Consider the following 24,588-nt stretch of genomic DNA (forward strand, 5'->3'; position numbering starts at 1 on the left):
GTGGCTGTTCCCCGCCTGCTTCATCATCTCCTTCATCTGGAAAATAGGAAGTAAAAAACTTGTCATATTTCTCAGATGGTTTCATGACGTGTTTGGGACTGGTGTAACAGTTTCTATGCAAAAAAGCATAGAAACGCCATGTCGTCATGTTAGTAAACTCACGTCCATTGCAGACTCGTAGGCAGGCCAGTTCTGATCGTCCTCACCTACAACCACCAACAGAGGACACTTGAGTCGTCCCACCTGCTCAGAGACAAACAGCAGCAGTTCAGCTTTTATCACCGACTGCAGCTTTCACTATCTATGAACCCACTGCCATCACCCGTGCAAATAAGGGCAGAGGGAAAGAAAATTAAAATAACTTCAAACCTTCCTCTAAACGCAGTTACTTTTTTTATCTGGTGCATCCACTCCAGAAACTTTGGTTGGGCGCTTCTTAGGATTTTCATAATAGCTACCGCCATACTCTTCTCTATGGTCTCTGCCCCCTTCCTGCACCCTTTATCTCTGGCTGGTTGATGTAAAACGCATCACTTCCGGTGTGCCAGCGCGTGAAAGTTGCCACAGACACCACAACTCTGGTATACTGCGAAATACAGAGAGTTTCCCCTGGCGGCAATAGGCTTAATCAAGACTGTGTGAACTTGTTTGGCAAGGGCTTGAATGTAACAAATGTTCATTTACATGTAAAAGTCCCACACTCCGGTTTTAAAGCTGCAGTTGGTAACTTTGAGCAAATATGATAAAAAAAGTTATTTTCATAAAACTGTCACTATATCCTGACCGTAGTGCATGAGACAGATATTCTGAAAAACCATGTTCCTCTGTGTCTTCCTGTGCTCCTTATGGCATTTGCAAGATTGCATCGCGCCAAAGGAAATCAACCAATCAGAGCCGAGCTGTCTGTGGGATTAGATGTCTCTGCATTATATCTAACTCATGAAACTTCTTTTGGAAACTGCATGTGGACTCAGGCCACGAAGTTGTGAAACTTAAGTTACCGCTGGTCTGGATAAGCTCACCCAGAGGAAACAACATATCCGTATCAATGCTGATTTATGAAGTCATAAATGACCTCATCTCACTGTGACCTTGACCTTTGACCACCAAATTCTAATCAATTCATCTTTGAGTCCAAGTGGACATTTGTGCCACATTTGAAGAAATTTCCTCCAGGTGTGAGATATCGCGTTAACAAGGATGGTAGTAACGGACAGACAACCCGAACACATAATGCCTCTGGCCACAGCTGTCACCATCGCAGAGGCATACAAACAGAATAATTAACTGTATAAGAACAAGGCAGAGAGTAATTCTGCCTGGTGGTACTCACCTCCACTTTCAGTGAGGGGTCAGTGGGGATGGGCAGCATCAGATCTCGCAAGATCTTGTGGTTCTCCTCGGTGAAGCGCTCCTTATCACGGTTTCTGATTGGACAACATCAAAACACTGAAAAATGCTTCATTGAAAGTTCAAAGTTTGTCCTGGCACTAGAGGAAAGATCATGAGGTCATTAAAATCTAAAGTTCATTGTCTGGGGAGCAGGAAAGGCATCAGCACATTTAACGACAAACTGACCAGGATTAGTTGAGTTGTTGAACAAAAATCTGAAAGTAACTGAAGGCAGATAAAGTTACCTGTACATGTAAGTAAGTATTTGTTCCAAAGATCTGCCAATCGGCTGCACATGACACCCACTAATACACACTGCACACCTGAGCTGGGAGAACACACACACACAACATATAAAACATATAAAACATACAGATGTTTACACATGTTCAGTTGAGAGTTAAACCTTAAGTACACAAATGTAATGTCAAATATAATACATTTTAAGCTTTCTTTTAAGTTCAAGTTTAAATCTGAATTTATTGGGTGTGGGTATGAGATGATAAGTTGAAAGGTGTTTTAATGATACCAATACATTTATTTATTATGTAAATGCATTTAACTTGTACTGTCAGTGATATAGGTAAGTAAGTGTTGTTCTTGATCCCATTAAAGGGTCAACCATAGAGTTTTGCATGGGCCCCGGCTGGGGACTGAAATAAAGGTCTGAAAAAAAAGTCTGAAAATAAAGTCTGAAAAATTTCAGAAAAAAAAGTCTGAAAAATGTCTGAACAAAAAGTCTAAAAAGACAGCCTGAGAAAAAAGTCTGAGAAAAAGTCTGAAAAAACAGTCTGAAAAAAACGTCTGAAAAATAAAATCTGAAAAATGTCTGAGCAAAAAGCCTGAAAAAGTCTGAAAAATATCTGAAAAATAAGTTTGAAAAAACGTCTGAAAAACGTCTGGAAAACAAACTCTGAAAAGATTCCGAAAAAAACAGTCTGAAAAAAAGTCTGAAAAACGTCTGAAACAAAAGTCTGAAAAAAAGTCTGAAAAAAATCCGAAAAAAACAGTGTGAAAAACGTCTGAAAAAAAGTCTGAAAAAACTGTCTGAAAAAACAGTCTGAGAAAAAAAGTCAGAAAAATAAAGTCTGAATAAAAGTCTGAAAAACGTCTGAAAAATAATGTTGGAAAAAAATTCCGGAAAAAAAACTCTGAACAAAAATGTCTTGGCAAAAACTCTGACAAAAGTCTGAAAAAAAGTCTGAAAAAAACAGTCTGAAAAATGTCTGAAAAAAAGTCTGAAAAAAAAGTTTGAAAAAAATCTGAAAAATAAAGTCTGAAAAAATTCCGAAAAAAAAGTCTGAAAAAAAGTCTGAAAAATGTCTGAACAAAAAGTTTGAAAAAAAGTCAAAAAAAAGTTCTGAAAAATGTTCGAAAAGAAAAGTCTGAAAAAGGTCTGGAAAATAAAGTCCGGAAAAAGTCTGAAAAAAGTCTGAAAAAAAGTCTGAAAAACGTCTGAAAAAAAGTCTGAAAAAACAGTCTGAAAAAACAGTCTGAAAAAAAAAGTCTGAAAAAAAGTCTGAAAAATGTCTGAACAAAAAGTCTAAAAAGACAGCCTGAGAAAAAAGTCTGAGAAAAAGTCTGAAAAAACAGTCTGAAAAAAACGTCTGAAAAATAAAATCTGAAAAATGTCTGAGCAAAAAGCCTGAAAAAGTCTGAAAAATATCTGAAAAATAAGTTTGAAAAAACGTCTGAAAAACGTCTGGAAAACAAACTCTGAAAAGATTCCGAAAAAAACAGTCTGAAAAAAAGTCTGAAAAACGTCTGAAACAAAAGTCTGAAAAAAAGTCTGAAAAAAATCCGAAAAAAACAGTGTGAAAAACGTCTGAAAAAAAGTCTGAAAAAACTGTCTGAAAAAACAGTCTGAAAAAACAGTCTGAGAAAAAAAGTCAGAAAAATAAAGTCTGAAAAAAAGTCTGAAAAACGTCTGAAAAATAATGTTGGAAAAAAATTCCGGAAAAAAAACTCTGAACAAAAATGTCTTGGCAAAAACTCTGACAAAAGTCTGAAAAAAAGTCTGAAAAAAACAGTCTGAAAAATGTCTGAAAAAAAGTCTGAAAAAAAAGTTTGAAAAAAATCTGAAAAATAAAGTCTGAAAAAATTCCGAAAAAAAAGTCTGAAAAAAAGTCTGAAAAATGTCTGAACAAAAAGTTTGAAAAAAAGTCAAAAAAAAGTTCTGAAAAATGTTCGAAAAGAAAAGTCTGAAAAAGGTCTGGAAAATAAAGTCCGGAAAAAGTCTGAAAAAAGTCTGAAAAAAAGTCTGAAAAACGTCTGAAAAAAAGTCTGAAAAAACAGTCTGAAAAAACAGTCTGAAAAAAAAAGTCTGAAAAAAAGTCTGAAAAACGTCTGAAAAATAATGTTGGAAAAAAATTCCGGAAAAAAAACTGAACAAAAAGTCTTAAAAAAGTCTGAAAAAAGTCTGAGAAAAAAGTTTGAAAAAAAGTCAGAAAAACGTCTGAAACAAAAGTCTGAAAAAAAGTCTGAAAAAAATTCTGAAAAAAACAGTCTGAAAAAACAGTCTGAAAAAAAGTCTAAAAAATGTCTGAACAAAAAGTCTAAAAAAGAATTTTGAAAAAAAAGTCTGAAAAAGGTCTGAAAAATAAATTCTGAATAAAATCCGAAAAAAAAGTCTGAAAAAAACAGTCTGAAAAAAAAGTCTGAAAAATGTCTGAACAAAAAGTCTGAAAAATGTCTGAAAAAAAGTCTGAAAAAAGTCTGAAAAAAAGTTTGAAAAAAAGTTAAAAAAAAGTTCTGAAAAATGTTCGAAAAGAAAAGTCTGAAAAAGGTCTGAAAAATAAAGTCAGGAAAAAGTCAGGAAAAAGTCTGAAAAAAACAGTCTGAAAAAAAGTCTGAAAAATGTCTGAACAAAAAGTCTGAAAAATGTCTGAACAAAAAGTCTGAAAAATGTCTGAAAAAAAGTCTGGAAAAGAAGTCTGAAAAAAAGTCAAAAAAAAGTTCAGAAAAATGTTCGAAAAGAAAAGTCTGAAAAAGGTCTGGAAAAGAAAGTCAGGAAAAAGTCTGAAAAAAGTCTGAAAAAAAAGTCTGAAAAAAAGTCTGAAAAAAATTCAGAAAAAAAGTGCTGAAAAATGTTTGAAAAGAAAAGTCTGAAAAATATATGACAAATAAAGTCTGAAAAAATTCCGAAAAAAACAGTCTGAAAAATGTCTTCTTCAGATTACCTGTCTCATGCACTACTGTCAGGATATAGTGACCATTTTATAAAATAACTTTTTTTAATCATTTTTCTTCAATTTCTACCCACTGTAGCTTCAAACTAGTAGAGCTACATTAAGCTGCATCAAGATGATGAGTAACTTAAAGCTAGCCATCTTACCTTTACAATTTGGGAGTAAACCGCCATGTTGAGGATGAAACTGGAGCCCAACGAAAGACCCAACATGGCGATCCTGCTGTCGAGGACCTGAGGATGCTGCTCCAGGACTCTGTAGGCCGTCTGCCGCAGGAAAACATGTCAGAAAATGTCATACATTGTTGATAGAGTTGGGATTTGTTTTAATTTTCATGCTTTATATTAACATGCATATCAACCAAGATTGTCCTCAGTATTGTAGAGGATAAAGTATGGGGCCATTATGGTAGCAAAACTATTTGCAAATGAGTGTGGAGAGTTGTGTAACTGTATCTCAATCCGTGTGTGTGGAATCAGATTTGCAAACGTGTAGATTTGTAAATGTTTAAAAGAATCTCTAAATGTGTAGACAAATCTGTAAAATTTGTCTTGGTAGTTTACAGGCTGCTGTAATCTGGCTGTGATCTTTGACTCTCGACTCCTCTCAGTGTCAGGTGACTAAAGCTCTGAAATCATGTTTAAAGAAACTGTCAGGTTATCTTTGTTTTATTTCAATCTTGAAAAAATAATTCACACATCTATCCTAGAGGAGGGATCATTCCATCTCGTTTTCCCTCAGATTTCTCTTTTTTTCGTTTTAGTTTGAAATGACAGACACACATCCTGGTGTCTGCAACAAAGACTTTTAACCCACATAACTCAACATGAACCTGACCTAATGTGACTCTGTCTGTCTCACAGCCAAAATAAATGATTATTACCAGGATGCAGGTTGGACTTCATGATCACACCATGTCCTCTGTAATCTTGATAAGAATTTTAGGAGTGCACTTTATGTTTTACTATTTAAAGTTTCACATAGTCTGTCTTTTATAGGCAGATATATTTTTTAGACTAAGGCTTGATTTATAGTTGTAGTGACAACAAATGTAACTGAACTTTAGAGCTACGGATGTACCATGTGCAGACAAGAACTGTGATGGGTTTCTGATGCTGGTGGAGATTGTTGATAGTCAAGACAACATCAGGGACGTTCATAAAAGACTTTGAGCTGAAACAATTAGTGTTTAGTTTAGTTTAGGTTTAATTTTATATTTAAATTGTTTAAGTCATTTTTCAAGCTAAATATTAAACTTCTAAATTATGAGGATTTGCTGCTTTGTGTTATGGGATAGTGACCAAATATCTTTGGGTTTTGGACTGTTGAACACCACAAAAGAACGATAAAATCAGTGTATGTACGTTCTGAATCAATGTTGATTAGATTTTTTTGTAATTTAAACACTCATCAGGTTTTACCTCAAAGTAATCGTTGTCCACCATCTTCCCGGTTTCCTTGGTGACTTTCGGTGTCAGGTAGTCGAGGGCCAGGGAGGCGATGCCGTGAGAAGCCAGCAGCGCTGAACGGTACTCCACCAACTTCCCTGCACCCCCCCACAGGTCCAGGAGGCCGGGGAAAGGTCCCGGTCCTTCAGACGAGTCAAAACACCAAAAGCAGTTCACAGTTTACACAACGATGATATCATTTATCTGATGTTCTCTCTGATGGAAACATTTGAGTGTTTCCTGCCTTCATCTTTCACTTGTTTATTCCAACTAACTAATGCTGAACTTAGTTAATTTTCATGGTCAATGGTCGTCCATGACACATGAATGTCACTCCTGAGCTCCACCCAGAGGACACCTCCCTTTAATCTCTCCTCTGGTCCCACCTGAGGGGATGAAGAGGGTCGCAGTGAGCCCGCCCTCTGTAATCGGGATCCTGCGGACGCCGGGCGCCAGGTACCAGCGCTCCACCACCACACTGGCCACCGGCACTTGATCCATGAAGTCCTCAGTCTGGTAACCCTGGTACACGGAGATTTTGACCTCCATGGGAGTCTGGACGTTCATCTTCCTCATCCTGAGGGATGATGGGAGAGTCGACTCTGATACTGATTCGGTATTGATTGGTATCATCTGAACAGCTCTATCCTTGTTGGCCTACCTGAGCCAAGGTTTGCTGCCTGGAACGGGTCTGAGGCTCCACATTAGACCCATCGGTTCAACTCCAGAATATGTCCCGCCCAGACTGGGATCCTCTGAAACTGTACAGTAAAAAGCATGAAAAATGATTTCAAATTTTGATGTTCATTCTTTCCAAAAAGCTGCTTATTTTTATAAGGAAATGTGTTTTGCTGTAAATAACAAACTTTAAGATGACTGAAAACATTTCTAAAATAATTTTCTTTCATTTTCCAGGTCTAGGCATTGAACCACGTACCGTTCACAGTCCCGGTGGTGTTGGCGGTGTAGTGAGCGAACGCCTCCCAGCTGTGTCCATCATCACACTGGTAGAGGGCGTAGACGGTCAGCTGGGAACCAGGGAGGACGTTCTGGACCAGGACGATAAACTTCTCATCCAAGAGCCCTCTGGACGGCTCGACCGACAACTCCACACAACACTGCTTCCTGTCCATCCTGATTCAACTGAACATATACATAAACTGTGTGGGACCAAATTGCTGCCCCATATACTGTATATACAGACGTGGACAAAAATGTTGGTACCCTTCCGTTAAAGCAAGAAAAACCCACAATGGTCACTGAAATAACTTGAAACTGACAAAAGTAATAATAAATAAAAATTCACTGAAAATTAACTAATGAAAATCAGCTATTGTTTTTGAATTGTGGTTCAACAGAATCATTTTAAAAAACAAACTAATGAAACTGGCCTGGACAAAAATGATGGTACCCCTAGAAAAGATTGAAAATAATGTGACCATAGGGAAATATTAAACTAAGGTGTGTCCTGTAAATAGCATCACAGGTATCTTCAAACTTGTAATCAGTCAGTCTGCCTATTTAAAGGGTGAAAAGTAGTCACTGTGCTGTTTGGTGTCATGGTGTGTACCACACTGAACATGGACCACAGAAAGCTAAGGAGAGAGTTGTCTCAGGAGATCAGAAAGAACATTATAGACCTTCATGTTAAAGGTAAAGGCTATAAGACCATCTCCAAGCAGCTTGATGTTCCTGTGACTACAGCTGCACATATTATTCAGAAGTTTAAGGTCCATGGGACTGTAGCCAACCTCCCTGGATGTGGCCGCAAGAGGAAAATTTATGACAAATTGAAGAGACGGATAATACGAATGGTAACCAAAGAGCCCAGAACAACTTCCAAAGAGATTAGAGGTGAACTCCAAGGTCAAGGTACATCAGTGTCAGATCGCACCATCCGTCGCTGTTTGAGCCAAAGTGGACTTAATGGAAGATGACCAAGGAGGACACCAAATCATAAAAAAGGGAGACTGGAATTTGCCAAAATGCATATTGACAAGCCACAAAGCTTCTGGGAGAATGTCCTTTGGACAGATGAGACAAAACTGGAGCTTTTTGGCAAGTCACATCAGCTCTATGTTCACAGACGCAAAAAAATGAAGCATACAAAGAAAAGAACACTGTACCTAATGTGAAACATTGAGGAGGCTCGGTTATGTTATGGGGCTGCTTTGCTGCATCTGGCACAGGGTGTCTTGAATCTGTGCAGGGTACAATGAAATCTCAAGACTATCAAGGCATTCTGGAGCGAAATGTGCTTCCCAGTGTCAGAAAGCTTGGTCTCAGTCGCAGGTCATGGGTCCTCAAACAGGATAATGACCCAAAACACAGCTAAAAACACCCAAGAATGGCTAAGAACAAAACATTGGACTATTCTGAAGTGGCCTTCTATGAGCCCTGATCTAAATCCTATTGAACATCTGTGGAAGGAGTTGAAACATGCAGTCTGGAGAAGGCACCCTTCAAACCTCAGAAGGGTGGCTGGGCTCAGCTTTAGCGATAAGGTGAGCGATCAGCTCCAGCCCCCCCGTGATCCTGAATAGGATAAGCGGTTACAGATAATGGATGTTTGTCGGTTTGATCTATGCTAGGCCATACTGTATGACTGTGACTCAGCAGCCTCCCACTCAAGCTAGCTATCCATCACTAGTAACTGTCACCAGCATCATTTAGCCATTTACCACAATGACAATGAATATTCACATTTCTTATGTGCTTCAAATCTGGTTGTGAAAACCTTGGTTATTAATTAATACGGTTGTTTTTTAGTTTCTTATTCATAATGGTAGAAACTAATTTGATTTCTCTCCTTGTGACAGTGTGGCCTGGGTGATTGGCGCTTGATGAGGCGATGCCAGTCTGATCTATGAGATCGTGGATACAAGTGGCCGAAGTGAGTTTCCTCCGTAGGGTGGCTGGGCTCAGCTTTAGCAATAAGGTGAGGAGCTCAGACATCTGGAAGGAGCTTCGAGTAGAGCCGCTGCTCTTTCGAGTTGAAAGGGGCCAGTTGAGATTGTTCGGGCATCTGATCAGGATGCTTCCTGTAGGCCCTCATTTGGAGGTTTTCCTCGCACTTCCAACTTGTAGGAGACTCCAGGGTAGACCTAAAACATGCTGGAGAGACTATACATCTCATCTGGCCTGGACAGGAACGCCTCCGGATCCCCCAGGAGGAGCTGGCAAACGTTGCTGGGGAGAAGGACGTCTGGACTACCTGCTGCCAGGGCGACCCGGCCCCGATGGATGGATGGATGGATGGATGGATGGATGGATGGATGGATGGATGGATGGATGGATGGATGGATGGATGGATGGATGGATGGATGGATGGAGGATGGAGGGATGGAGGATGGATGGATGGATGGATGGATAAACTGATCAGACTCTACTCTGTGAATGGTTCCTCAAGACAGCTTGAGTTTGTCAAGCTTGCTCTGAATCATGGTCCTCTCTTGTTAACACGATGATGAGAGTTCTTCAACTGAACCTTCTCAAACAGATGATTCCTCAAGTCATTGTATTCAGAAAAACGGGGCATAACATCAAATTCATTCTCGACAACAAAAAAACAAAAACTGCTGTTCTTCAGGAATACCTTTATATCTGCCTACCTCAGTTACCCGTGTTAAGTGCCAGTTCTTAACTGGGCACAAAATGTCCTGGAGTAGTATTCATTAACCGCACCTATTAATGTATAAACACATCAAGTTACTTATTACATGATGAGCACACATCAGCTCTAGTTCATCCAGTTTGTTCAAAACTCAATATATTTTTTTATTTGTTAACTGTGCATATCCTCAATATCTGCAAAAAGGAATTTAATTGTCTTTGTTAAAGGGGTTTTTTGGTTGGAGTTTTTCTTATCCAAATCGAAGGTCTAAAGATAGAGGGTTTCGTATGCTGTACAGATTGTAAATTCCCTTCAGGCACATTTGCGATATTGGATTGTATAGATAAAAATGGACTTGACTTGAACTCCTTTCCAATACTAAAGAGCAGGTATCCAACTTTGAAGACAAACATCTAAAAACAGCTAAATATATACATGTTAATTTCTGTACAACGGCCTGAATTTTAACTCAAAGTCCCTTAAAAGACTTAATGTCATACCCCAGCTTCCCTTAAATTGCTTATTTATTCATTAAATTTTAAACACTTACTGTACAAGCAGATTGAGAACAGATGCAGACCTCACAGCCTTCTTCTTCAGGTTTGGTGTGTATAAAACACTGATTGACTGCTGATTTTTGTTTAACCTGAAGTTCAGCCTCACAGGCTGGAGCTTCAGTCTCCTCCCACAGCAACATCACTCTTTCTGGACACAAAATGACTTTATTTTACAGGTCAAGTCATTTCATAATCTCTATAAACTGATATCTGCATATTAATGCAGAATCTGAAGATTTTGGTATAGTAAGCGTTCTGGTTTCTAAAATATATACACACATATATATATATATATATATATATATATATATATATATACAAAAATAAAGATATTTCTGTGAAATTGTCAGAATTAGCTTATGAATTCTTGAGTTTTGGCCAAAAACGGGTTTTTTGAGGTCACAGTGACCTTTGACCAGCAAATGACCACCATAAACTCATGTTTACAATGTTTACTGATAAATCACAATCACAATAAATCAAGTGAGAAGTAGGCTCATTTTCTCATAGACTTCTATACAATCAGACTTCTTTCTGCAACCAGAGGAGTCGCCCCCTGCTGGCTGTTAGAAAGAATGCAAGTTTAAGGCACTTCAGCATTGGCTTCACTTTTCAGATCCGAAGGCTGCCGCCTGTTTGTACGTCAGTTTGGCAGACAGCTCTAAATACTACAATACCCATGATCCTCGGCCACCGTTGCCATAGAGAAGAAGCCAGTCAAAGGCGGAAGCTTCACAATAGAAACAGAAGGTTAGTCTAGGGGTTAGCACTATTGATGATCAGTTTAAACCTCTTCAATCTGACCACTGAGACTAGACTGCAGAGGGCCCAAAGTAAAACATTCTAACTCAGTATTTAGAGCCCAGTTTCACCGTTGTGGTTCAATAATGATCGAGGGTCACTGATGTTTTTTACTGGACTAGTCAACATCCAGGTTCAACAGTATTCTCTCCCATCATGCAACACTGTGGGGACATCAACTATATGGAAGTTTGAATCATTTCATTTTTCTTCTTTTGGGGCCAAAACTATTTCAAATGTAAATAATACATTTTCGTGTCTGAATTACATTATTTTTATCTCGTACACACGTAAACACAGTTATTCATCTTTTGTAGTGATTCAACCAGGAACATTTCATGTCCATCAAAGCTGTAGTCAACGTGAGTCACATGACATTATCTATGGGAAAAATGAACGGTACTTTTACTTCCGTAGCTCTTCATCAGTTGTTGCCTTGGTAACAGGTGGGAATATTAAGTTGCAGGGTTTGCACCGCCGTACAGATGCTCCTTCAGAAAGACCAGCATCTTCCTCCAGGCGTCTTCCCGTGCGCGAGAATGTGCCACCATCTCTCCGCCCCACAGAACCACCACTGCAAAGACAACAGGCAACTGAAACAGCCGTCACACCTCCAAACTCAAGTCCTGATTTTGGCACCTTAACTTTGAATCATTCAGAGATAAATCTTCCCAGTCTGAGGATCAACCTACCCATCTGAGGTGTGGGGCTGACTATTCTGAAGGTGCTGGCTCGGCAGAACGGCGTGTACGGAGGTTCGATCAGGTGACCGGCGTTCGGGTACGACAGGACAGTCAGCAGGTGGCTGTTCCCCGCCTGCTTCATCATCTCCTTCATCTGGAAAATAGGAAGTAAAAAACTTGTCATATTTCTCAGATGGTTTCATGACGTGTTTGGGACTGGTGTAACAGTTTCTATGCAAAAAAGCATAGAAACGCCATGTCGTCATGTTAGTAAACTCACGTCCATTGCAGACTCGTAGGCAGGCCAGTTCTGATCGTCCTCACCTACAACCACCAACAGAGGACACTTGAGTCGTCCCACCTGCTCAGAGACAAACAGCAGCAGTTCAGCTTTTATCACCGACTGCAGCTTTCACTATCTATGAACCCACTGCCATCACCCGTGCAAATAAGGGCAGAGGGAAAGAAAATTAAAATAACTTCAAACCTTCCTCTAAACGCAGTTACTTTTTTTATCTGGTGCATCCACTCCAGAAACTTTGGTTGGGCGCTTCTTAGGATTTTCATAATAGCTACCACCATACTCTTCTCTATGGTCTCTGCCCCCTTCCTGCACCCTTTATCTCTGGCTGGTTGATGTAAAACGCATCACTTCCGGTGTGCCAGCGCGTGAAAGTTGCCACAGACACCACAACTCTGGTATACTGCGAAATACAGAGAGTTTCCCCTGGCGGCAATAGGCTTAATCAAGACTGTGTGAACTTGTTTGGCAAGGGCTTGAATGTAACAAATGTTCATTTACATGTAAAAGTCCCACACTCCGGTTTTAAAGCTGCAGTTGGTAACTTTGAGCAAATATGATAAAAAAAGTTATTTTCATAAAACTGTCACTATATCCTGACCGTAGTGCATGAGACAGATATTCTGAAAAACCATGTTCCTCTGTGTCTTCCTGTGCTCCTTATGGCATTTGCAAGATTGCATCGCGCCAAAGGAAATCAACCAATCAGAGCCGAGCTGTCTGTGGGATTAGATGTCTCTGCATTATATCTAACTCATGAAACTTCTTTTGGAAACTGCATGTGGACTCAGGCCACGAAGTTGTGAAACTTAAGTTACCGCTGGTCTGGATAAGCTCACCCAGAGGAAACAACATATCCGTATCAATGCTGATTTATGAAGTCATAAATGACCTCATCTCACTGTGACCTTGACCTTTGACCACCAAATTCTAATCAATTCATCTTTGAGTCCAAGTGGACATTTGTGCCACATTTGAAGAAATTTCCTCCAGGTGTGAGATATCGCGTTAACAAGGATGGTAGTAACGGACAGACAACCCGAACACATAATGCCTCTGGCCACAGCTGTCACCATCGCAGAGGCATACAAACAGAATAATTAACTGTATAAGAACAAGGCAGAGAGTAATTCTGCCTGGTGGTACTCACCTCCACTTTCAGTGAGGGGTCAGTGGGGATGGGCAGCATCAGATCTCGCAAGATCTTGTGGTTCTCCTCGGTGAAGCGCTCCTTATCACGGTTTCTGATTGGACAACATCAAAACACTGAAAAATGCTTCATTGAAAGTTCAAAGTTTGTCCTGGCACTAGAGGAAAGATCATGAGGTCATTAAAATCTAAAGTTCATTGTCTGGGGAGCAGGAAAGGCATCAGCACATTTAACGACAAACTGACCAGGATTAGTTGAGTTGTTGAACAAAAATCTGAAAGTAACTGAAGGCAGATAAAGTTACCTGTACATGTAAGTAAGTATTTGTTCCAAAGATCTGCCAATCGGCTGCACATGACACCCACTAATACACACTGCACACCTGAGCTGGGAGAACACACACACACAACATATAAAACATATAAAACATACAGATGTTTACACATGTTCAGTTGAGAGTTAAACCTTAAGTACACAAATGTAATGTCAAATATAATACATTTTAAGCTTTCTTTTAAGTTCAAGTTTAAATCTGAATTTATTGGGTGTGGGTATGAGATGATAAGTTGAAAGGTGTTTTAATGATACCAATACATTTATTTATTATGTAAATGCATTTAACTTGTACTGTCAGTGATATAGGTAAGTAAGTGTTGTTCTTGATCCCATTAAAGGGTCAACCATAGAGTTTTGCATGGGCCCCGGCTGGGGACTGAAATAAAGGTCTGAAAAAAAAGTCTGAAAATAAAGTCTGAAAAATTTCAGAAAAAAAAGTCTGAAAAATGTCTGAACAAAAAGTCTAAAAAGACAGCCTGAGAAAAAAGTCTGAGAAAAAGTCTGAAAAAACAGTCTGAAAAAAACGTCTGAAAAATAAAATCTGAAAAATGTCTGAGCAAAAAGCCTGAAAAAGTCTGAAAAATATCTGAAAAATAAGTTTGAAAAAACGTCTGAAAAACGTCTGGAAAACAAACTCTGAAAAGATTCCGAAAAAAACAGTCTGAAAAAAAGTCTGAAAAACGTCTGAAAAAAAGTCTGAAAAAAATCCGAAAAAAACAGTGTGAAAAACGTCTGAAAAAAAGTCTGAAAAAACTGTCTGAAAAAACAGTCTGAAAAAACAGTCTGAGAAAAAAAGTCAGAAAAATAAAGTCTGAAAAAAAGTCTGAAAAACGTCTGAAAAATAATGTTGGAAAAAAATTCCGGAAAAAAAACTCTGAACAAAAATGTCTTGGCAAAAACTCTGACAAAAGTCTGAAAAAAAGTCTGAAAAAAACAGTCTGAAAAATGTCTGAAAAAAAGTCTGAAAAAAAAGTTTGAAAAAAATCTGAAAAATAAAGTCTGAAAAAATTCCGAAAAAAAAGTCTGAAAAAAAGTCTGAAAAATGTCTGAACAAAAAGTTTGAAAAAAAGTCAAAAAAAAGTTCTGAAAAATGTTCGAAAAGAAAAGTCTGAAAAAGGTCTGGAAAATAAAGTCCGGAAAAAGTCTGAAAAAAGTCTGAAAAAAAGTCTGAAAAACGTCTGAAAAAAAGTCTGAAAAAACAGTCTGAAAAAACAGTCTGAAAAAAAAAGTCTGAAAAAAAGTCTGAAAAATGTCTGAACAAAAAGTCTAAAAAGACAGCCTGAGAAAAAAGTCTGAGAAAAAGTCTGAAAAAACAGTCTGAAAAAAACGTCTGAAAAATAAAATCTGAAAAATGTCTGAGCAAAAAGCCTGAAAAAGTCTGAAAAATATCTGAAAAATAAGTTTGAAAAAACGTCTGAAAAACGTCTGGAAAACAAACTCTGAAAAGATTCCGAAAAAAACAGTCTGAAAAAAAGTCTGAAAAACGTCTGAAACAAAAGTCTGAAAAAAAGTCTGAAAAAAATCCGAAAAAAACAGTGTGAAAAACGTCTGAAAAAAAGTCTGAAAAAACTGTCTGAAAAAACAGTCTGAAAAAACAGTCTGAGAAAAAAAGTCAGAAAAATAAAGTCTGAAAAAAAGTCTGAAAAAACTGTCTGAAAAAACAGTCTGAAAAAACAGTCTGAGAAAAAAAGTCAGAAAAATAAAGTCTGAAAAAAAGTCTGAAAAACGTCTGAAAAATAATGTTGGAAAAAAATTCCGGAAAAAAAACTCTGAACAAAAATGTCTTGGCAAAAACTCTGACAAAAGTCTGAAAAAAAGTCTGAAAAAAACAGTCTGAAAAATGTCTGAAAAAAAGTCTGAAAAAAAAGTTTGAAAAAAATCTGAAAAATAAAGTCTGAAAAAATTCCGAAAAAAAAGTCTGAAAAAAAGTCTGAAAAATGTCTGAACAAAAAGTTTGAAAAAAAGTCAAAAAAAAGTTCTGAAAAATGTTCGAAAAGAAAAGTCTGAAAAAGGTCTGGAAAATAAAGTCAGGAAAAAGTCTGAAAAAAGTCTGAAAAAAAGTCTGAAAAACGTCTGAAAAAAAGTCTGAAAAAACAGTCTGAAAAAACAGTCTGAAAAAAAAAGTCTGAAAAAAAGTCTGAAAAATGTCTGAACAAAAAGTCTAAAAAGACAGCCTGAGAAAAAAGTCTGAGAAAAAGTCTGAAAAAACAGTCTGAAAAAAACTTTTGAAAAATAAAATCTGAAAAATGTCTGAGCAAAAAGCCTGAAAAAGTCTGAAAAATATCTGAAAAATAAGTTTGAAAAAACGTCTGAAAAACGTCTGGAAAACAAACTCTGAAAAGATTCCGAAAAAAACAGTCTGAAAAAACAGTCTGAGAAAAAAAGTCAGAAAAATAAAGTCTGAAAAAAAGTCTGAAAAACGTCTGAAAAATAATGTTGGAAAAAAATTCCGGAAAAAAAACTCTGAACAAAAATGTCTTGGCAAAAACTCTGACAAAAGTCTGAAAAAAAGTCTGAAAAAAACAGTCTGAAAAATGTCTGAAAAAAAGTCTGAAAAAAAAGTTTGAAAAAAATCTGAAAAATAAAGTCTGAAAAAATTCCGAAAAAAAAGTCTGAAAAAAAGTCTGAAAAATGTCTGAACAAAAAGTTTGAAAAAAAGTCAAAAAAAAATTCTGAAAAATGTTCGAAAAGAAAAGTCTGAAAAAGGTCTGGAAAATAAAGTCCGGAAAAAGTCTGAAAAAAGTCTGAAAAAAAGTCTGAAAAACGTCTGAAAAAAAGTCTGAAAAAACAGTCTGAAAAAACAGTCTGAAAAAAAAAGTCTGAAAAAAAGTCTGAAAAACGTCTGAAAAATAATGTTGGAAAAAAATTCCGGAAAAAAAACTGAACAAAAAGTCTTAAAAAAGTCTGAAAAAAGTCTGAGAAAAAAGTTTGAAAAAAAGTCAGAAAAACGTCTGAAACAAAAGTCTGAAAAAAAGTCTGAAAAAAATTCTGAAAAAAACAGTCTGAAAAAACAGTCTGAAAAAAAGTCTAAAAAATGTCTGAACAAAAAGTCTGAAAAATGTCTGAAAAAAAATCTGGAAAAGAAGTCTGAAAAAAAGTCAAAAAAAAGTTCAGAAAAATGTTCGAAAAGAAAAGTCTGAAAAAGGTCTGGAAAAGAAAGTCAGGAAAAAGTCTGAAAAAAGTCTGAAAAAAAAGTCTGAAAAAAAGTCTGAAAAAAAGTGCTGAAAAATGTTTGAAAAGAAAAGTCTGAAAAATATATGACAAATAAAGTCTGAAAAAATTCCGAAAAAAACAGTCTGAAAAATGTCTTCTTCAGATTACCTGTCTCATGCACTACTGTCAGGATATAGTGACCATTTTATAAAATAACTTTTTTTAATCATTTTTCTTCAATTTCTACCCACTGTAGCTTCAAACTAGTAGAGCTACATTAAGCTGCATCAAGATGATGAGTAACTTAAAGCTAGCCATCTTACCTTTACAATTTGGGAGTAAACCGCCATGTTGAGGATGAAACTGGAGCCCAACGAAAGACCCAACATGGCGATCCTGCTGTCGAGGACCTGAGGATGCTGCTCCAGGACTCTGTAGGCCGTCTGCCGCAGGAAAACATGTCAGAAAATGTCATACATTGTTGATAGAGTTGGGATTTGTTTTAATTTTCATGCTTTATATTAACATGCATATCAACCAAGATTGTCCTCAGTATTGTAGAGGATAAAGTATGGGGCCATTATGGTAGCAAAACTATTTGCAAATGAGTGTGGAGAGTTGTGTAACTGTATCTCAATCCGTGTGTGTGGAATCAGATTTGCAAACGTGTAGATTTGTAAATGTTTAAAAGAATCTCTAAATGTGTAGACAAATCTGTAAAATTTGTCTTGGTAGTTTACAGGCTGCTGTAATCTGGCTGTGATCTTTGACTCTCGACTTTTTTGAGTCTGGAAATCTCAAGCCTTGGGCCAGGAACGGCAGAGATCCCAGCTCAATGTTCTTCAGGTTCAATTTTAATGGAGTCAGAAAGTCAACACAGGTTACTCAAATGAATCACATGATGCTGTACAAGTATTTTGCAAAAAGCAGAGTTTTCATCGTGTTTAATATCAACAGACACAAACACAACCAAAACCCGAGCAGGTCCGGACACGTCTGCCCGGACGCAACTGCCCGCGGTCTTTAGATCATAACCTTATATACTTGGAACAAAGAACTCACCTCCTATTTTCCTGTCATCGTAAATTGTGGTATTCCTCAATTCTACTGGTCTCTGTCTTACTAATCAGCATATGACCTCTGCCATACATATGATCTTGGTACCTCCTCTGCCATACATATGATCTTGGTACCTCCTCTGCCAGATTCCCTGTTTTGGGCCCCCTGCAGCTGCAAGGTTGCTTGGATCAGCATTACATCACTAGAGCTGTGAGTTACAGTGGCCAGTGTGAGTATTACAGCACTGGGATCAATACAGCAGCACTATGATTGTATGCTGTTTCAGTAGTAAAAACAGTGTTATAGGATTAATACTTTTATCATTGTTTATCACATTTTTATATAGTTTAAAAGGGATTGCTTCCTCAGGACTCTCGACTCCTCTCAGTGTCAGGTGACTAAAGCTCTGAAATCATGTTTAAAGAAACTGTCAGGTTATCTTTGTTTTATTTCAATCTTGAAAAAATAATTCACACATCTATCCTAGAGGAGGGATCATTCCATCTCGTTTTCCCTCAGATTTCTCTTTTTTTCGTTTTAGTTTGAAATGACAGACACACATCCTGGTGTCTGCAACAAAGACTTTTAACCCACATAACTCAACATGAACCTGACCTAATGTGACTCTGTCTGTCTCACAGCCAAAATAAATGATTATTAACAGGATGCAGGTTGGACTTCATGATCACACCATGTCCTCTGTAATCTTAATAAGAATTTTAGGAGTGCACTTTATGTTTTACTATTTAAAGTTTCACATAGTCTGTCTTTTATAGGCAGATATATTTTTTAGACTAAGGCTTGATTTATAGTTGTAGTGACAACAAATGTAACTGAACTTTAGAGCTACGGATGTACCATGTGCAGACAAGAACTGTGATGGGTTTCTGATGCTGGTGGAGATTGTTGATAGTCAAGACAACATCAGGGACGTTCATAAAAGACTTTGAGCTGAAACAATTAGTGTTTAGTTTAGTTTAGGTTTAATTTTATATTTAAATTGTTTAAGTCATTTTTCAAGCTAAATATTAAACTTCTAAATTATGAGGATTTGCTGCTTTGTGTTATGGGATAGTGACCAAATATCTTTGGGTTTTGGACTGTTGAACACCACAAAAGAACGATAAAATCAGTGTATGTACGTTCTGAATCAATGTTGATTAGATTTTTTTGTAATTTAAACACTCATCAGGTTTTACCTCAAAGTAATCGTTGTCCACCATCTTCCCGGTTTCCTTGGTGACTTTCGGTGTCAGGTAGTCGAGGGCCAGGGAGGCGATGCCGTGAGAAGCCAGCAGCGCTGAACGGTACTCCACCAACTTCCCTGCACCCCCCCACAGGTCCAGGAGGCCGGGGAAAGGTCCCGGTCCTTCAGACGAGTCAAAACACCAAAAGCAGTTCACAGTTTACACAACGATGATATCATTTATCTGATGTTCTCTCTGATGGAAACATTTGAGTGTTTCCTGCCTTCATCTTTCACTTGTTTATTCCAACTAACTAATGCTGAACTTAGTTAATTTTCATGGTCAATGGTCGTCCATGACACATGAATGTCACTCCTGAGCTCCACCCAGAGGACACCTCCCTTTAATCTCTCCTCTGGTCCCACCTGAGGGGATGAAGAGGGTCGCAGTGAGCCCGCCCTCTGTAATCGGGATCCTGCGGACGCCGGGCGCCAGGTACCAGCGCTCCACCACCACACTGGCCACCGGCACTTGATCCATGAAGTCCTCAGTCTGGTAACCCTGGTACACGGAGATTTTGACCTCCATGGGAGTCTGGACGTTCATCTTCCTCATCCTGAGGGATGATGGGAGAGTCGACTCTGATACTGATTCGGTATTGATTGGTATCATCTGAACAGCTCTATCCTTGTTGGCCTACCTGAGCCAAGGTTTGCTGCCTGGAACGGGTCTGAGGCTCCACATTAGACCCATCGGTTCAACTCCAGAATATGTCCCGCCCAGACTGGGATCCTCTGAAACTGTACAGTAAAAAGCATGAAAAATGATTTCAAATTTTGATGTTCATTCTTTCCAAAAAGCTGCTTATTTTTATAAGGAAATGTGTTTTGCTGTAAATAACAAACTTTAAGATGACTGAAAACATTTCTAAAATAATTTTCTTTCATTTTCCAGGTTTAGGCATTGAACCACGTACCGTTCACAGTCCCGGTGGTGTTGGCGGTGTAGTGAGCGAACGCCTCCCAGCTGTGTCCATCATCACACTGGTAGAGGGCGTAGACGGTCAGCTGGGAACCAGGGAGGACGTTCTGGACCAGGACGATAAACTTCTCATCCAAGAGCCCTCTGGACGGCTCGACCGACAACTCCACACAACACTGCTTCCTGTCCATCCTGATTCAACTGAACATATACATAAACTGTGTGGGACCAAGTTGCTGCCCCATATACTGTATATACAGACGTGGACAAAAATGTTGGTACCCTTCCGTTAAAGCAAGAAAAACCCACAATGGTCACTGAAATAACTTGAAACTGACAAAAGTAATAATAAATAAAAATTCACTGAAAATTAACTAATGAAAATCAGCTATTGTTTTTGAATTGTGGTTCAACAGAATCATTTTAAAAAACAAACTAATGAAACTGGCCTGGACAAAAATGATGGTACCCCTAGAAAAGATTGAAAATAATGTGACCATAGGGAAATATTAAACTAAGGTGTGTCCTGTAAATAGCATCACAGGTATCTTCAAACTTGTAATCAGTCAGTCTGCCTATTTAAAGGGTGAAAAGTAGTCACTGTGCTGTTTGGTGTCATGGTGTGTACCACACTGAACATGGACCACAGAAAGCTAAGGAGAGAGTTGTCTCAGGAGATCAGAAAGAACATTATAGACCTTCATGTTAAAGGTAAAGGCTATAAGACCATCTCCAAGCAGCTTGATGTTCCTGTGACTACAGCTGCACATATTATTCAGAAGTTTAAGGTCCATGGGACTGTAGCCTACCTCCCTGGATGTGGCCGCAAGAGGAAAATTTATGACAAATTGAAGAGACGGATAATACGAATGGTAACCAAAGAGCCCAGAACAACTTCCAAAGAGATTAGAGGTGAACTCCAAGGTCAAGGTACATCAGTGTCAGATCGCACCATCCGTCGCTGTTTGAGCCAAAGTGGACTTAATGGAAGATGACCAAGGAGGACACCAAATCATAAAAAAGGGAGACTGGAATTTGCCAAAATGCATATTGACAAGCCACAAAGCTTCTGGGAGAATGTCCTTTGGACAGATGAGACAAAACTGGAGCTTTTTGGCAAGTCACATCAGCTCTATGTTCACAGACGCAAAAAAATGAAGCATACAAAGAAAAGAACACTGTACCTAATGTGAAACATTGAGGAGGCTCGGTTATGTTATGGGGCTGCTTTGCTGCATCTGGCACAGGGTGTCTTGAATCTGTGCAGGGTACAATGAAATCTCAAGACTATCAAGGCATTCTGGAGCGAAATGTGCTTCCCAGTGTCAGAAAGCTTGGTCTCAGTCGCAGGTCATGGGTCCTCAAACAGGATAATGACCCAAAACACAGCTAAAAACACCCAAGAATGGCTAAGAACAAAACATTGGACTATTCTGAAGTGGCCTTCTATGAGCCCTGATCTAAATCCTATTGAACATCTGTGGAAGGAGTTGAAACATGCAGTCTGGAGAAGGCACCCTTCAAACCTCAGAAGGGTGGCTGGGCTCAGCTTTAGCGATAAGGTGAGCGATCAGCTCCAGCCCCCCCGTGATCCTGAATAGGATAAGCGGTTACAGATAATGGATGTTTGTCGGTTTGATCTATGCTAGGCCATACTGTATGACTGTGACTCAGCAGCCTCCCACTCAAGCTAGCTATCCATCACTAGTAACTGTCACCAGCATCATTTAGCCATTTACCACAATGACAATGAATATTTACTTTTCATTTGATGTGCTTCAAATCTCGTTGTGAAAACCTTGGTTATTAATTAATACGGTTGTTTTTTAGTTTCTTATTCTTAATAGTAGAAACTAATTTGATTTCTCTCCTTGTGACAGCGTGGCCTGGGTGATTGGCGCTTGATGAGGCGATGCCAGTCTGATCTATGAGATCGTGGATACAAGTTGCCGAAGTGAGTTTTCTCCGTAGGGTGGCTGGGCTCAGCTTTAGCAATAAGGTGAGGAGCTCAGACATCTGGAAGGAGCTTCGAGTAGAGCCGCTGCTCTTTCGAGTTGAAAGGGGCCAGTTGAGATTGTTCGGGCATCTGATCAGGATGCTTCCTGTGGGCCCTCATTTGGAGGTTTTCCTCACACTTTCAACAGGTAGGAAACTCCAGGGTAGACCTAAAACATGCTGGAGAGACTATACATCTCATCTGGCCTGGACAGGAACGCCTCCGGATCCCCCAGGAGGAGCTGGCAAACATTGCTGGGGAGAAGGACGTCTGGACTACCTGCTGCCAGGGCAACCCAGCCCCGATGGATGGATGGATGGATGGATGGATGGATGGATGGATGGATGGATGGATGGATGGATGGATGGATGGAGGGATGGATGGAGGGATGGATGGGTGGATGGATGGATGGATGGATGGATGGATAAACTGTTCAGACTCTACTCTGTGAATGGTTCCTAAAGACAGCTTGAGTTTGTCAAGCTTGCTCTGAATCATGGTCCTCTCTTGTTAACACGATGATGAGAGTTCTTCAACTGAACCTTCTCAAGCAGATGATTCCTCAAGTCATTGTATTCGGAAAAATGGGGCATAACATCAAATTCATTCTCGACAACACAAAAGCAAAAAAAAAATGTTCGTCAGGAATACCTTTATATCTGCCTACCTCAGTTACCCGTGTTAAGTGCCAGTTCTTAACTGGGCACAAAATGTCCTAGAGTAGTATTCATTAACCACGCATATTAATCTATAAACTCATCAAGTTACTTATTACATGATGAGCACACATCAGCTCTAGTTCATCCAGTTTGTTCAAAACTCAATATATTTTTTTATTTGTTAACTGTGCATATCCTCAATATCTGCAAAAAGGAATTTATTTGTCTTTGTTAAAGGGTTTTTTGGTTGGAGTTTTTCTTATCCAAATCGAAGGTCTAAAGATAGAGGGTTTCGTATGCTGTACAGATTGTAAATTCCCTTGAGGCAAATTTGCGATATTGGACTGTATAGATAAAAATGGACTTGACTTGAACTCCTTTCCAATACTAAAGAGCAGGTATCCAATTTTGAAGACAAACATCTAAAAACAGCTAAATATATACATATGAATTTCTGTACAACGGCCTGAATTTTAACTCAAAGTCCCTTAAAAGACTTAATGTTATGCCCCAGCTTCCCTTAAATGCTTATTTATTCCTTAAATTGTAAACACTTACTGTACAAGCAGATTGAGAACAGATGCAGACCTCACAGCCTTCTTCTTCAGGTTTGGTGTGTATAAGCCACTGATTGACCGCTGAGTTTTATTTAACCTGAAGTTCAGCTTCACAGGCTGGAGCTTCAGTCTCCTCCCACAGCAACATCACTCTTACTGGACACAAAATGCCACCGTTGAGTCCAGATTTAGTCAACGCACACTGTTCAGAAGGTGCAGCAGTTTAACCAAAAAGCATCCCCTCACCAGCCCATGCATTGATCACATGCACGGACCAATAGTCTGTGGCTTGGCGCATGGTCTTCACATGATCAGAAAGTGCTGTTATTCCAATCACCTTCTGCGCAGATCACAATCCTCATTTGTCCTCCAACTCAGCTCAGCATCAGTGTTGCACTTTTCTGGACTCTTTTATCTTTATTTATTGATATGGTCTTTCCTGTGCGTCCATGAGAATGTGAGTATTTGTTATAGTTGTCTATTGTTTAGTATCTGCATCGCTATAATAATTATAAAGTCACATGTATCATGTTATAATGCTCATGCTCGTGTTTCTATAATAGTTTGAATGAGAAGTTGTGTGTTTATGTGTCAACATCACAATTACTCATATCACCCTCTGTGTGCACTCTGCTCATTGTACTGCCTGAGAGTCTGAGTCTGCTATTTGTTGACGCTCCCTTATAGTTAAGAAGGCTGTGTTCTCCTCCTTTTACTCCTGTTTAAACTGTTTAGCTTGCATTGTATTTCATACAATACTGTTTGTTTATTATTATTTCATGTTACTAATACCTGCTCATGTTTTTGTATTTTATTTTCTGTATTTAGTAACCACTATCCACACTATTCATAAAAGGATTTAAAAACCATCTTCAATCAATAAATGAGTGGTATCTCAAAGAGAGTGTGTGTGACCTGGACTAATTGATACATCATCATCATATTCATGTTCTTACCGGACAACCTGTGGAGATTGTAAATGACATTCATAGAACCATCATCTAAAGGGTTCATTCACTCAGCATCACTAAGGTCACAAGTTTGGTATCCATTACACCAACGCCTATTTTACACACACTTGGATCTTGTATGGAAGAAAAGTATTGGTGCACTCACCTCTTTTCTGTCGTATACGTGTGAAGTGCAAGTGGGATTATTAATTATGAATACAGTTGTTATTGTTATTATTATTATTCATTCTTCTTGGGTGAAGTTACTGTTTAAAAGCTCTGAAAACCTATTTAGGCAAGACTTTATTTAACAGGTCAAGTCATTTCATAATCACTATAAACTGATATCTGAAGATTTTGGTATTATAAGCGTTCTGGTTTCTCTGTATAGTCTGAGGAGTATTGACCAATCAGGTTTGATCAGGCTTTGGTTGAATGCAGGTAAACAGTCCATGTTGAGAGCAAATGAGGTGGAAAGCATTGGCTGGAATGCAATCTCTGAACCCATCACCTATCATCTGATGATGATTTAGCTTTTTAGTGGTTTACAGTTAGCTTGTAAACTGCAATCTCATGT

At 38.5% G+C, this 24,588-nt stretch overlaps 2 pseudogenes; both read right to left on the minus strand.

Moving 5' to 3' along the window:
- Positions 1–10,259, minus strand: part of LOC141766898 (peroxisomal succinyl-coenzyme A thioesterase-like) — a 13,070-nt pseudogene extending 2,811 nt beyond the window's left edge.
- Positions 8,976–23,220, minus strand: LOC141766899 (peroxisomal succinyl-coenzyme A thioesterase-like; annotated as a pseudogene).
- Positions 23,221–24,588: the final 1,368 nt, after the last annotated feature.

Source organism: Sebastes fasciatus, chromosome 4 (genome assembly GCF_043250625.1).
Source record: "Sebastes fasciatus isolate fSebFas1 chromosome 4, fSebFas1.pri, whole genome shotgun sequence".
NCBI classification, from domain to species: Eukaryota; Metazoa; Chordata; class Actinopteri; order Perciformes; family Sebastidae; genus Sebastes; species Sebastes fasciatus.